This window comes from Vicugna pacos, chromosome 11 (assembly GCF_048564905.1).
Source record: "Vicugna pacos chromosome 11, VicPac4, whole genome shotgun sequence".
In the NCBI taxonomy this organism is placed as follows: domain Eukaryota; kingdom Metazoa; phylum Chordata; class Mammalia; order Artiodactyla; family Camelidae; genus Vicugna; species Vicugna pacos.
This window is the reverse complement of record NC_132997.1, coordinates 16,586,194-16,600,938: the sequence shown is the minus strand read 5'-3', so window position 1 is coordinate 16,600,938 and position 14,745 is coordinate 16,586,194. Positions and strand designations below refer to the sequence as shown.

General features: G+C 45.9%; 1 pseudogene; it reads right to left on the bottom strand.

Annotated features, from left to right (window-relative positions):
- LOC140699166 (cyclic AMP-dependent transcription factor ATF-5 pseudogene) overlaps positions 1-14,745 on the bottom strand; it is an 82,454-nt pseudogene that overhangs the window by 53,383 nt on the left and 14,326 nt on the right.

Below are 14,745 nucleotides of genomic sequence, written 5' to 3'. Positions count from 1 at the left end.
TGTATTTTACCACTAATTAATCAAACTATGAAAATTATACATGCCAGATAAATATCAACTATACCAGTTTTGTACCTTTCAGGGCACAGGTTGCATTCCAGATGTTTTCAATGAGTAGTTGGATCCCCTCCGTATTCATATGCAACACGGCAAGTTCTTAGTCTAGTCCATCGATATATATTCCCTGGGAATCCCCTGAGAGATTGACAAAAATGATAAATTAGCTGTTGACCCAAGATCTGTTCTTTTTCCTTTATGTAATTTCATAAGAAATTTGAAAGACAAAATTCTGCCATATAACTTGTAATAGAAAATATCCAAATGCACAAAATGGTGCAGAGGGTGTGTAACTAAAGTGGAAGAATTGATAAACAATAAAAAAAATCATGCTGAGTAACTTATATCATTTACCACAAATAAGTCAAATAGAAACTTGCTTTTACAGCTCTGGAGATGGATGGTTGAACATCTGTGTGACTATACTTAAGGGCCGTTGAGTCGTTCACTTAAAAAATTGTTAAAATGACAAATTTTATGTTATGTGTATTTTATCACAATTAAAAATTTAATTAAAATTAATTAAATTAAATCAATCCTATACTGGCTCCTCTGACTGCCCAACAAAGGTCAGACTGCTCAAGCTGCAGTGAACACCTTCAGGACTGGCACCCAGTAACACCTCCTCCCCTGGGAACTACACTAACACTCAGGGCTGCAGCAGTAACGGAGGTCTTGCAAGAGCCTGCCCCAGGCTACACACGATTGGTCTAGAGATGGTCACTCATCCAAACTAAGCCAATCAGCACCCTTCCCAAAGGCTTCCCCTCTCCCATCCAAACAATTCAGTACCACTAAAGAGCCATGATCTTTCCCACCTTTCAGCCCTGGCTCATGCTCTTCTCCTACAAATGGCTTCTCTCCTGAGTTATCCAGTGAAAATTTACTCAGCCTCTAAGATAAATTCAAGCCCCACCAACCAAAAAGTCTTTGTGACCCACACCCCGGACAGCTCATAGAACCCACCATCCTGTACTGCCTTTGGCTATAACACTCCCCTCCGCACATGCCTGTTAACAAGTCTACCGAAACTCAACTTGCTGGAAGAGTCTCACAAACAGAGGCTTAACTTTGTGTTCATACTCTCCAGGTTAGTATCTGGCACCAAGTGGACACTCCGAGTTTACAGAATAAACACATAAATTCCAAGTAAATATCACCAAACCTCTTTCACAGAACCAACATCTGAGGCTCAAAGATGTGGAAATCCCAGTTTAAATTTCTACAAATTCTATGCATCTCTGTGCCTCATCCTATCCCCCAGGCCTCTGCAACTGCAAAAACCCATCACTAAGCACTTGGAAGTTCTGGGTCAATCACATAGTCAATGAAAAGTCCACATATTGATATAATGTAGAGCAACAATAGAAATCTAAGACAGAGAAAATTCTTTAAAGAAGACGGAGAAGATAACAGACTCCTTAGACTGACAGTTGACTTCAGTGTGATGCATGCGTGCATACACACACACACACACAGGGCAGGAAATAGTGGTATGAAACTTTGATGTACTAAAGAACATTCCTGACCCAGAATTCCAGACTGGGGGGAAAATATCTTTTGAGAAAGACGGTGAAATATTGATTTTCAGGCAATCAAAACTCAAAGAATTTATTGAGAAGCAGGTTTGCACTAAAGGAAATGCTAAAGGAGGTATTTCATGCAAAAGGAAAGTGATCCCAGGAGGAAGGACTGAGACACAAGAAGGAATGGAAAGGAAAGGGCATTTAATAGGTTGGTAGATATAAATGAGCACTGTCCACAACAGTGATGGCTGTGAAGTAAAGTAAAAGTAAAAGAATGAAAACACAAGGCAGCTTATGTGTTGTCCAGGAACATAGTAAATAATCGGTTAATTGTAGAATTGGTAAATTAAGAATGCATATTGTAATTTAGGTGAAAACAACCGACAGACACAAAGAGGGGCAGTGAAGAAAATTGAGGGAGGAAAATGTAGAGATAGATATAAACAAACCCAAGGAAGCAAGAAAGGAAAGGAAAGAAAAAGAAAGACAAAAGAGGATGATGAATAGAAAGAACAAAATAAGATGTTATTTTTTACATGGACACATTAATAACTATATCAAATGTAAAATAATTAAATGCTTTAGTTAAATGGAAAGTAGTAGTAAATTGGACTTTTAAAACATTCAACTGTTTCTTTACAAAGGTCACATCTAAAACATAAAGATACAGAAAGACTGTAAATAAAAGGAATAAAAGTAATATGCTGTGTGAACACTAACCCAAAAAGAGCTAGTGTGGGTATGTTAATATGAGACAAAATATATTTTAAAGTAAAAAACTATTACTAGAGAATAAGAGGGTTATTACAAGATAATACAAAGTTCAACTTACCAAGGAGATGTAACAATTTAAGGTTGATATGTACTTAAGAAAGTAATCTCAAAATATATAAAACTCAAAACTACAGATATGCAAAGACCAAAATATCAATGGAAGGATTTAACACAAGTCTCTCAGGAATAGATAGAAAAAGCAGTCAAAAGCAGTTAAATTCAGTGAAGAAATAGACAATTTGATCAATATAGCTATTAATACATTTGACCTAATGACACACCTACAACTTGCATCCAATGAGTACAGAATACACATTCTTTTCAGGCCTATTTGAAACATTTACAAAAAGACCATGCTTAATTGAAATACTAGTAAACATGATTTACAACAATGCAAATCAATAATGGCAAGACATGATGAAAAGATAATGAGAAAATCCCTATATATTTGAAAATGGAGAAATACATTCTTAAACAACCCAGTGGACAAAAAGGAAATACCAAATGGAACTTAGTAACTCTTAAGAACATAATAATAACAAAAATTCCATAAATAAAATTGGTGCAGCCACTATGAAGAACAGTATGGAGCGTCTTTTAAAAACTAAAAATAGCATTACCATATGATTGAGGAATCCCTCTCCTGGGCACATATCTAGAGAAAACTCTCAAAAAGACAAATATAGCAGCATTATTTGCAACAGCCAACACATGGAAGCAACCTAAATGTCCATTGACAGATGAATGTATAAAGAAGATGTGGTAAATATGTGTGGAATACTGTATGAATTAATGCCATTTGAAGCTACACGGATGGGCCTAGAGATGACTATCCTACGTGAAGTAAGCCAGACAGAGAAAAAGTAATATCATGTGATATCACTTACATGTGGAATCTAAAAAAGTGACACAAGTGAATGTATTTATAAAACAGAAATAGACCCACAGACATAGAAAACAAAATTAAAGTCACCAAAGAGGAAAGCGGAGTGAGGAGGGATGAATCTGGTATTTGGGATTAACAGATACACACTACTATATATAAAATAGATAAATAATAGGAACCTACTGTATGGCACAAGGAACTACATTTAATAATTTGTAATAACCTATAATGAAAAATAATCTAAAATATATGTTTATATATGTATAACGGTGTCACTTTGCTACATACCTGAACCATTAGAAATCAACTATCTGTCAATAAAGAAAATTTCAGTGTTACATGTTAAAGTTTGTGCTTCAAAGTAGACTAATAGTCTTGAAGTAAGAAATGCAGCAAACTAATGAGAAAGCATCCATTTTAGACATAGAAAAAGAAAAGTAAAATAACACAAAAACATAGAATAAAGAAAATAATATGAGTGGAAATTAATAACATATGAAATAATGTAATACATACAATGGAGAGATCAAAAGAAAAGAAAAAACAAGGTTCTTTGAAATGACTAATAAAGTTGTAAATCCCTGGGTGGCAAGACTGATCAAAAAACTGAGAAAGAGAGAAAGAAAACAAAAAAAACCCCAAGATTTTAAAAAAGAGAAATTAATTAAGAATCCTATAGATACGGGAAATAATGAGAAAATACTATGAACAGTATTTAAAAATTCAGATGACATGGATATATTTCTCTCAAAATTACAATTACCAAAATTTATATGAAAAGAAATGTAGAATCTAAATAGTCCTATAATCATTAAAGAAATACACATCTTCCAGGTCCAATGACTTCACTGATGAAGTTTACCAAACATTTAAGGAAGAAATAATATCAACAGTACAGGAACTCCTGCAGAGCAGAAAAAGAAGAAGCAAACCCCAGCTTGGTCACAAAGCCAGCGTAGCCTTAATACTAAAACTTCACAAAGAGAGAGAAATAAAAATTACAAGCCAATAGTCTTCAAGGAAGTAAACGCCAAAACTGTAAACGTAACAGCGGCCAACCAAATCCAATAGTATGTAAAGAGAATAATACACTATGAGCAAACCAGTCTATTCTAGGCACAAAAGCAGTTTAACACTGGAAAATCAATCAGTGATATTCATCACAATGTAATGGGTTGAAAGAGGAAAAGAAATAGCATTTACACTGGTGTCATCAACTATGAACAATGTATGGACTGTATGGATTGAAAGTGTGCAGGAAGAAAATCTTAAATTAGCCTTTATTGGCAAGTATCAAAGTACACCAAAGTAGATGGAAAGATATGTGATGAATAAACACTAGAAAAGTAAGTATGGCATAGATATCAATCCCAGTCAAAATCCAAACAGAGATTTTGGTAGAAGATATCAAAAGATTCTAAAATTTGTAGGGAGTGTAGTGCCAAAATGGCCAAGACACTCTTAAAGAATGAGATGGGAAAACCTAATCTACTAGATAATAACACCTATTATAATGCAATAGACATTCAGACAGCATGCTACTGATCTAAGGATAGAAAGACAGAATGGAACAGAACAGAGAGATCAGAAAGGACACTGACATACACCAACATTTGTTATCTGACAGAAATGCCACAGCAGGACAGTAGGGAAACAACATTCTTCTTAATAAATAGTACTTAAATATTCATACAGGAAAAAGACTACTCTTCACACCACACACCAAAATAAATTCCAGGCAGATTAAAGACCTAAATAGGAAAGAAGCTAGAAAGCTTTCAGAATTAAAAAAACAAAACAAAACCAGAGTTTTTTATATGTATAATTTTTATTCCAGTCATCACTATTAAGAGTAGGAAGCTCAATTCAGTTTAAATTTTAATATTGGAATCTACATTTTTCTACACAATTATCTTGGCAAAGGAAGTAGTCAAATGACACTTCAAAAGAAAGAAAACTCTTGCTTATTGACACCTGAACACTGCTAAATGTTGGGATTTTTTGTTTGGTTGGTTTTTGCCCCTTTATTTTTAAAAATTGGCTTTTCCTGAAGGCTATTTGAAGTGACTATTCTAGCCTGTAGGAGAATCTCAGGCCCAGAGCCCCACAAGGCCTCTAGTTACAGGCTGCACTAAACTTCCTGGTGCAGTTTTTTATTTCCCCTTCAAGGACTTCAGACTTAAATAGTCTCAGCATTCCTTTAATCCTATAGAACTGTCTTTCCCAAGTTTTTCAAGTTACTATTATTGCAATTACTTTAGTGCCTTGTATGTGGCCTTCAGAAAAAGACAAGGTCAAAGTAATGAATACTCTGTGCAAATTAATCAAATTTTGTCAAAGAAGATTCTCAAACTTTAAAGGCACTTTTGTTTTTAATCCAGAGATTTTTGTGGGTTTAAATGTAAAAGTAAAATAAATGCAGAAGCTGCCTTAGGTCAGACCAGGAAGAAAAGCCTCCAAAGTAGAAGTCTGAAGAAGTTTGCATCACTGATTGAGCAGATAACCAAGCAACAACATTATGTAAATAACACTTCAAGCTGTGACTAATATTTCTTAGGACGAAGACAAGTTAACATCAGTGATACTGGAAGGTACTGAACGTACACCAAATGGCAATAATGAAATGGCTTCCCAGGTTCCAGACAAAATACTTTATAACTCAGCTATCTGAAAAACATCAGCCCAGGCTTTATCAAAGGACAGCCATCACTTTAAGTTGCTGTCTAGTTTGAGCCATGGCTATTCATGACACAAAGCTCTCATTTCACCAGAACCACTCCTGGATTTCCTTTTGCAGATCTCTGCATACCAGCAGGCCAGCCTCTCTTCATTCACTGCTCACAAACTGGGGGACGGGGTGGGGGAGGCCACAGGTGTCTGGAAGATACAAAGTAGGAGACAATGCTCCCTCCCAGAGGGAACAGGAAACAAAGGAAACCACTACACCCGACAGCCAAAGCTTTCAAGCTTTGCGGATTCAGAAGCGGGCTGTGAGCACTTGACTTTGAAAGTCTTAGTTCCCAGTCTCCCCAGACAAAACACGGACCGAAGTTGCAACACCGGAATCTCATTTGGGCAATTTCACAGCGAAGGGGGAGGAATCACCCTGCTGAAAAATGCTCTAAAATCAAGTTTAGCCGCCACTAAACTATCTGAATAATCCCTATGAATAGCATTCTCAAAGTAGTCAGAGCCCAAGTGTCACTTGATAAGGAACACTAAGCCATTCGCCCTCGCCCTTATTTTTACTAGGATCTAACACCCACCATCAGAAATCCAAAAGAACTCTCACAGGACTTTGCACGCCGCTTTCACTCACCTGCAAGGTGCAAAAAAATACAGGGGCAAGATATGGATTTTATATGTGCAAACCTCCCTGGCACATCGCACTGTCTGTACTAATAGTTTGGATCCTTTAAGATTTAAAGTTGCTTGGATTTAGACAAGCGCCAGCGCCTAACTCATAGGCATGACATTAAAAAAGACAGTAACAATTCTCCTAAAAATTCATCCTTAAGAAGGAAGGAGGGGAGCTGGAGGAAAAGTCCACTGGCCCCATCCCCAAGGCGAACAGGACCTAGGGTGGCGTCCTGTCCCAAGCCCAGCGCCCGTTTCCCAACGGCCCGCGGAGGCTGGGAAGGCAGAGTCCCGCATTCCCACCCGGCCCACACCCTGGCCTGGGCGCATCCTGAGGCACAGGGTCCCTCCTCCCTCAGACTCGGCCGCGCCGGAGCCCTGGATGGAAACCACAGGGCCCCGAACCCCAACATCCTGCCGGCCAGCCTGCTCCCCGACGCGCCCTCATAGTGCTCCCTCCCCAAAAGTGGAGCCCCAGGACCCCCAAGGAGCGGAGCCGCCGGAACCTGGGCCTGGCCACCGCCCTCCGTTCCCCTGGAACGGCCAGCCCCCGCTGCCTCCTCGGAGCCCCCAGCCCGCATCCCGAGGTCCCCACCCCAGGCCTCCGGGCTGCACCAGGCAGGCTACCCGCCGCCAGGGCTAGGCGCCCGCGATGAAGTTTGGGTCCGAAGAGGGAGCGGGAGGAGCTCCGAAAGGGTAAGGAAAGGAGCGCCCCACTACCTCGGGGGATCGAGCTCCTCCCGTCGCGGGAGTCCCACCGCCCTCGGCCTGCAGAGGCGGCTCGGCGGGGGCCGCAGCTGCCCCTTGGACCCTCCTAGGTCTCTGCTTCCCCTCGCTCTCCACTCCCCGGGCTGGGCTAACGCGGCTGCCACGGACCCAGAAGCTTAAAAAACTAGAAAGTTTTTAAGAGAATATTTTCATGACCTTGAGGGAGAGAAAACCTTCTTCAACAAGACTCAAAAAGCACTAGTCACTAAGGGGGAAAAGACATAAAGGAAGCAAGAGAAAGCCACGATGGGAGATGTCATTCCAAACCATGGAACTGAGATTAGATAAACACAGATTATATAAATTCTGTAAATCAATAAGGATAAAGTGGACAAGCGCAGGAGATGAAAAATGACTACAAATTGCTTGCTAGTCCTCTCACTGGAGGGTGGACTCTAATTTCCCTTCCCTTAAATCTCGGTTGGCCTCACAGACTTGATGAATAAACAAGGCTGGAACATGCACGATTAGATCAGAAGAAGCCTTGCAGCTCCCCACCCCACACACAAAGATCTCTGGCAGTGTTCCCTGCGGGGGCACTGGCTGCTATGTAAGAAGTCTGACCACCCTGAGACCACCATGCTGTAGGCAGCCATGCTCCAGCTAGTTCAGATCCCAACCCTGAAGCATCCCAGCTGAGGCCAAGTCCTGCTCCAACTGAAGACTCATGAGCAAAGGACATTTTTGTTGCTGTTTAAGCCACTAAGTTTTGGGGTGGACTTTATGCAACGATAATGAATTGCAATAACAACCCATAAAAAAAAAAGTGAACAGGAGATTTGAATGGTGGGTTCCAGGGGCATAGGGAGAGATTGGTAAAAGAGTACAAGCCTTCAGTTATAAGGTGAATAAAGTCCCAGAATCTAATGAATAACATGGTGACTACAGTTGATAACACAGTAGAAGCAGATCTCAATTTATTTTAATTTCCTGTATTGTTCTTTGAAGATACTGTGTTGTTTTACAAATTAAATGTTTGTGACAACCATGTCAAACAAGTCTGTGGGCACCATTTTTTCCAACAGCATTTGCTCCCTTCACATCTCTGTTTCACATTTGTGTGATTCTCACAATATTTCAAACTCTTACAACATTATTGTAATTGTCATGGTGATCTGTGATCAGTGAACTTTGATGTTACTATGGTAATTGTTTTGGCATTTTTAGCAATAAAGTATTTTTTAATTAGGGTAAGTATATTGATTCTTTAAGACATAATGTTATTCTAGTTTGAGCAGGTGGGGAGACGGCGCTGTTGCATGGACAGGGGAATAGGTGGGAAAAGAGTTCCAGAAGGCAGCTTAGGGCCAATGGAACTTTGGACACTTATGAGATTAGATCAAATCTGATACACTTTCCTCATGAAATCACTGGGAGAAACTGATTACCAGGGAATTTCCACTGAGACTGAGGGTCTTCTTACTCCAGCGGATAAAAATCCTGTTGTTCCTGGGGAAGGTGACTGTTTATACTGGGGTTGGAACTTGGGGAGAGGCATGTGAGGACAGGAACATAGAGGCAGCAACAAATGAGACTCAAATCTCTTTGGTGACAGCAACCCTTCAACTGCCCGTCTGTCCCTGGACCACTGTGTGTCCAGCCAGAGATGACCCTGCCAGGCTGTGTGCCCATGAAGAGGACAGTCTCCCTGCCCCCAGCACTGTGGTGCTGAGTGTGGACAGTGGAACCAGACAGTGTGAGTTTGGGATCCCAGCTCCAGCCCCTGCTGCCTGAATGGCCTGGGGTCTTGGTGCTCTGACCTGCTGGCCAAGGCTTGAACGCCTTTCACCAGGTTTGCTTTGGAAATTAGAAACCCTCAGACCTCAGGAAGCTCTTGCTCAACCCTCCCATGTGAGGGCAGTTTCCTGCTGGCCACACAGAGAGTGAGCTATGGCTTACACGTGTGCACAAGCACACACACACACAAACACACACACACATGCACAGTGACATTAAATAAGGACTATGGGGTGGGATCAGGAGAGGAACAGATGTGCAGGTGGTAATAAGACAAAAAATCATGGGGTCAGAGGCATCACCTACAAGTGACACCACTCCCACACTTCTCAGGTCTTATCCCACATGCGCCTGAGGACGTCCCTATAAATATGAGCTAGAATCAGCCCCACTGTGCAGGTGGGGAGACCATCCTGGAGAAACAGCAGGATAAATACAAGATGGACAACAGGTAAGAATGAGGAGTTGAGCCTGGAAGCCAGGTTGTCTCCTCACAGCTGCACACAGAGCCTCCCCGGGAGCCGTGGAGAGGGCACGGCTGCTGTAACTGTGGAAGATGTGGGTCTGTGTGCAGAAGGGGGTGAGCAGGCAGCAGCCCAGAGGGCTGTGTGTGGATGTGTTGTCTGAGGAGAGGGTTCAAGGAAGTGGACCCCAGGAAGTGATGTCACTTCCTTGACAACAGACCCCAACAGAAATGGAACCTGGTTACCAGGCACCCACATTCTAGTTATGGCCCCTGAGCCAACTCACTTCGCTGGAGACAGTTCATAGAGAAACATGTTCTCTTTCTGTTTCACAAACTCCCAGGGCTTCTCCTCCAGGAAATCCTAGAGTGAGAGGTTTCTGAGAGGCCGTAGGCATTGTTTGAACCCTCAACCCCAACACTTCAGGTCTATTATGAGGAGGACACCTAAGGTAACACAGGGCGGCCTGGAGGAGGCTGGCCTCCTCTGGGAGCCCTCCCTGGGCAGACCCACATCCCCTCAACTTCATGTGGGGAAAGGAGGACTTGAGGGGAGATGTCCCATCTGGGAAGGAATGGGTCATTGAACATGTGGTAACCTGGTGGTCCCGTCATGGCCACATCTGAGGACAAGGCTGGCAGAGGGGAAAGAGGAATCCTGAGGGGCCTCTAATCTGTGCCAGTGGGAATCCAAGCCCCTCAGGTTGTCAGCTTTTTTGTCCCTGATGGAGGTCTGTGCAGAGAGTGGTGTGTGCGTGTCGAGACTGGAGCTGTCTTATGGGTCTGAGAACCAGTCAGGACAATCAGACAGGGCTCTGAAGTTTCTGCCTGGCTGCTGGGCACTGTGTTTGCAGGACTCCACACAGGAGATGGGACAGGACCTGGTCCATGAAGGCCCCCACTCCATCTCCTTGCAGGAAGGGCAGGTGCCCCACAACACCAACAGAGCCCAGAACAGGCTCAGGGTGAGTGCCAGCGAGGAGACTCCACACCCAGGAAGCCCCGGGTCCCAGAGCTGCCCTGCTCCTCCCCTGGGCTCCCTCTAACAGACCTGCTGGCAAAGGAATCTGATTCCCCATCTCTCCTACCCGCCCTCACAGCCCAGGCCCTGCCTTGGCCAGATGCAAAGTCAATGCCCACATAGAAGTCAGAATCTCAAAAAGAAACTTGGACAGAATTTCAGTTCATGTTAAGTCAAGGGTGTTTCTGCATTTTTCTACAGACTGTCCTGTTTCTCCTCCATCCCCACATGTCCAGTTGGCCTGACGATCCTGAATCCTCCCACCCCGGGATGAGCCTCTGTCCTCTCATCTCTAGAATGGGATATGTGACAGCAGTCTCAGGGGTGAGGTAGTTCATCAGGGAGGTGCTGTCACCGCTGTGCTGACACAATGATCTGAGACACTAATGTATCTAATCATCACCCTCCGCCCTTGTACTGGTGATGCCAAGAACCCTGAATCTGCTCAGGGCTCCCCTCTTCCACCTCTGGCACAAGATCTTGAGGCTTGAGCATTTGGTCTCAGCTCCAGCCCAACCCCCTTGGGGTCCTCGGTGCTGCCTCTGACTCATCTCTCTCCTTCTTCCACCCCAGAGGGGAGATGGACCATCAGGGAGCAGGGATGAGACCTACAGGGTGTAGAGCCTCCACAAACACAGGCTGGAGAAGCTGGTGATGAACCTGGTGCCTGCCATCCTGGGCAGCAACCCCTCCTACCTGCACACATTCCTGGGCAACTATAGAGCTTTCACCACTCCCAGCAGGTGTTGGGCCTTCTGTTCCAAAGGTGAGCACTCTGTCCTCATGGGACATTGGTGACTTAGCAACTTACTAGCAGTCACATGTGGGATTGTCACTCCACCTCTCTGAGCCTCAGTTTGCCCATCTGCACACTGGGGTCAAGGGAGGATTAGGCCCTAGGAGGGTAGGAACAGAGGGGGCCCTTCATGGAAAGTGCTTTCTGGGGACCTGGCCCCTGGAAAGGTCAGCTGGAGGGGATATGGTTGTGCTAAATGGTCACTGTCCTCCTGCCCATGATGAAGCCTCTACTTCCTGTGTCACTGGGACTTTGGCCTTGGGTGGAACTGTCTTCCCATTTGAAAGGGGACTTATGATTCCATTAGCGGTCCCTTGGAGATGATGTTTGGTAGCATACACCCAGGTCGCTGAATTCAAATGGGCCTGCATGGAAGGCCTGCAGAGGAGACCAGGATGGAGTCACATGGATTGTACTAAGAACACTACCTAGGAGAGTGAGAGCAGGGACCCCTGGGAGGGAGAAGTGGGGTCCCAGGCCCACTCAGATCTGTGTGCTGGGGCTTGCTGGGCTCATTCATTCCTAAAATAGGAAGGTCCTCTAGGGACAGGTGCTTTCCTAGGAACAACCATCATTTAATGCACCCAGCAGACAACAGCCCTGCCCTCCAGGGCTCCCATTTTCCCAGGAGTCACAGTCACACAAGATGTCACATCCAGGTAGTGTTCTTAGTACAATCCATGTGACTCCATCCTGGTCTCCTCTGCAGGCCTTCCATGCAGGCCCATTTGAATTCAGCGACCTGGGTGTATGCTACCAAACATCATCCAGTACTAGGAGGCAGGGGTGGCCCCACACCTGGTATCTGCCCCAGGAGCAGCTCCCTGCTGGGGAAAGTACCTCACAGGCCTTTACTGTCCCCAGCACCACCTCTTCTGATGCCTCCATCTCTGCTCCCTTGGTGGGCTTCAGAGCCCAAGCCTTTTTCACAGCATGGCCTGTGCCTCCCTCACCCATCAGTTTCATGGAGTTTGAGGTGAAGGAGGAGATGAAGGTTCAGGAGGTGCAGTGGATAAATGGGGTGAAGGCCTGCCTCCTCCAGCCCCACCAAAGTTGGAACCTCGGGGGCCCCAGCCCCAAAAGTTGGCCCTCAGCCAGGTACCCACGTGCACAATGGAGCTGAATGCAAAGGTAACAGGGGGCTTAGGGACAGCCACTGTCCCCACATCAGTCCTGTTCCCTCAAGGGGGTCATTGGTCTTTCAACCTCAACAGCCATCAAGGGGTCTCAGCTGTCCTTTGTCACCCTGGGGTATTAATTTGGTCAGTTACAAAACACTGACCTCCCTGTCTAAGGACACCACATAAAGTCTGCCTTAGAAGCAGGCTGGATGGGGAGACACTTGGAAAATTGGAGGTTCCACACTTTCTCACATGTGACTCTCTTAGAAGCTCCCCTTATCTCTCTCTCCTCATTCCCCATCACTGTGGGTGAAGATGCAGGCAGTTTTGAATCCAGCCACACCCATGTCCATGTCCAAACACTGTCTGAAGCGACATGTGTGCTGCATGGTCAGAAGCTGGATGCAGGAGCCCCTCACCTTTATTTCTCCTCCCGCTTTCTGCCAGTGTGTGTGCCCAGGAAGCTACACAGATCCCAGTGTCCCTGGGAGAACACGGCACCTAAGGAGATTCCCCCTGAGGCTGTGAAACAGTATGTGGACACCATGGAGGGGCTGGTGGGGCCTGCCTCCTCAGCCACTGAGGAGCTAGATGCAGAATTCCAAGAGGACAGAAATGAACTGAAGCAGGAAGAGAACGGGACCTACACGGACCCACGTCTCCTGAGCTACACTGACAAGCTGTGCTCCCAGGAAGCCTGCGTCACCAAGGTGGGCTGGGCCTGGAGCGTGGGGGCTGCAAGATTCCAGGGACTGGCACTCTCAGCACCAGGACAGGGGTTCTGCCTGGGTCTTTAGGACTTAAGTTCTGATCCTTGTCCCTGAGTTCTCTCTCTTTCTCTGTGCATGCGTGTGTGTGTGTACGTATGTAGCTGACTGCCTCGGTGGTTTAAAACAAGCTACCTTGTGGAGCACAATGGGGTGGGTCTCTTTTTCACTTTCCCTTCAGGCATTCATGACTCACAATTTACTCAAGACCAAGGATACTCACAGCCTCTTCCTTCCTTCTTAGGTAGAGGCAGTCATTCATCCTCAATTCCTGGCAGAATTGCTTTCCCCAGGGCCACAGCTGGACCTCTTGGCCCTAGCTGAACAGTTGGAACAAGAGGAAGGACTCAACCTTAAAGAGGTCAGCCAGAGGAGGGAGGGACACTCAGGGAGACAAGGGAGGGATGGACCCCAGGTAGAAGAGGGAAGGCATAAGACACCCAGGTAACCCAGGGAGGCAAGGACCCAGGACAGCCAGGGGAGGGATGGGACCACAGAACAGGAGGCCCTCATGGCTCTGTTCACCCCCCCCGGAAGGCCTGGCCTTGTGGAGGGCCTGCTAGGGACTGGGTGTGATGCAGGACCACAGGAAGGAGAGGATGGGGGCCCAGAGGGAAAGGAAGGACACACAGCTGTGAATAAGTCCCAGGAGGACAGCAGGAGTGCTCTAGTGTCTGTACTTTGACTGGAGTCCTGGTGACACCCCCTCTCTTGCTCCCCAATGCCATCATTCCCCTGCCCAGTCCTCCTTCTCCCCTCACCCATGTATGCAAGGCCAGTCACTGTCCACATCTCTCCTACCAGCTGGTGCAGAAACAATTCCTGGACCTGAAAGAGGTGTTGGGTGTGCAGGCACCCACCAGTCACAGGGCACCCACCAGTCACAGTGCACCCCGTTTGGACTCAAGTCCTTTTGAGTCTGATGCTGGCCAAGATGCCCAGACGCGTGACCAAGGCCCCCAGCTAGGAGTCAGTGATAAAGACAGCCCAACAGATGTTGATTTTGAGGAACTTCTAAGGCACTACTAAGCAGACAGTAGCCTGTTCAGGACCAAACACTTTATTCTCTATCCAGGACATCAGGGTTTGCCTTCCTTCCGGGCTGGACAGCCCCTCTCCTCCCCGGGGTCAAAAGTGCACTGCACGGAGCCTGGGACCCAGTGATGCCTCAGTTCTCAGAGAGACGACTCCTATTAGGGAGGACCCAGGGCCAGGGAATGGGTCCAGTGAGGACAAGGGGCAGCTCCCCAGCCTGGCCTTCCTCTTGGCCTCTCAGTCCAGCCTGTGGCCCTGGGGGATGTCCCAGAGCTCTGCCCCAGGGCCCTTGAGATTTGTCTGCCCTGGAGGTCAGGGGGCTCCCCAGGCTCCCTCCCCTCAGAGAGTTGGCCTCAGCCCAGCTTCTCCACCAGCTGCCAAGTCGAGGAAGCGGCTGCTAAGTGGAGGCCCAGTGTCTGCTGGGAAGCTGTCCCTGC